Source organism: Ceratina calcarata, unplaced genomic scaffold (assembly GCF_001652005.2).
Source record: "Ceratina calcarata isolate Rehan_Ccalc_2016 unplaced genomic scaffold, ASM165200v1 scaffold10226, whole genome shotgun sequence".
NCBI lineage: Eukaryota > Metazoa > Arthropoda > Insecta > Hymenoptera > Apidae > Ceratina > Ceratina calcarata.
The window spans coordinates 1-519 of NW_017131107.1; the positions used below are offsets into that span (position 1 = coordinate 1).

Here is a 519-nt window from a genome sequence, read left to right on the forward strand (position 1 = left end):
CAGCCTGGCCGATAAGTTAATTCGGCTTAACATAGGGCTGAGACTTGAGGCCCTCCCGAGGCTTCCACTCTTACAAAGTGCAACGAGGAGGTGAGCAGTGAAAGCAGAGCAGTTCGTTGAGTAATTAACATATACGGTTCCGGTCCCTTTTCGGAGTCATTCGAAAGACCGAAGCGGAGTGCGGAAGCCTCCGAATAATACAGTCCACTAGCACGCGTGCGGCTCTCAAGTTGACGGGAGCCAATACTTATTTCTTTGTCTCTTTACAGCGATCGTGCTATAGAGTATCAAGGACGACGGCGCCGCTGCTAAGACGGACTCGAGGGCGCGACTTGCATTCCCGGACCTATTCGAGCGCTAGATCCTCATTGGAAAGGAGACTAAGCATGAGGAACGATTAAATAAACCAGGTTTTCGTTAATAATTTCTGATTAGGTTTATTACTAACACCCGTTCTCCCGGCCGAACCCCTAACAATATTATATCTACTAAACCATGACCCACCAGCTATTTCTTTTA

The 519-nt window shown here is 48.0% G+C and overlaps 1 long non-coding RNA gene across 1 annotated transcript; it reads left to right on the top strand.

Annotated features, from left to right (window-relative positions):
• LOC108632158 (uncharacterized) lies at nt 1–424 on the top strand. Its single transcript, XR_001916960.1, has 2 exons — nt 1–90; nt 270–424. It is a non-coding gene; the product is annotated as an uncharacterized LOC108632158 (long non-coding RNA).
• The last annotated feature ends 95 nt before the right edge of the window (nt 425–519 follow it).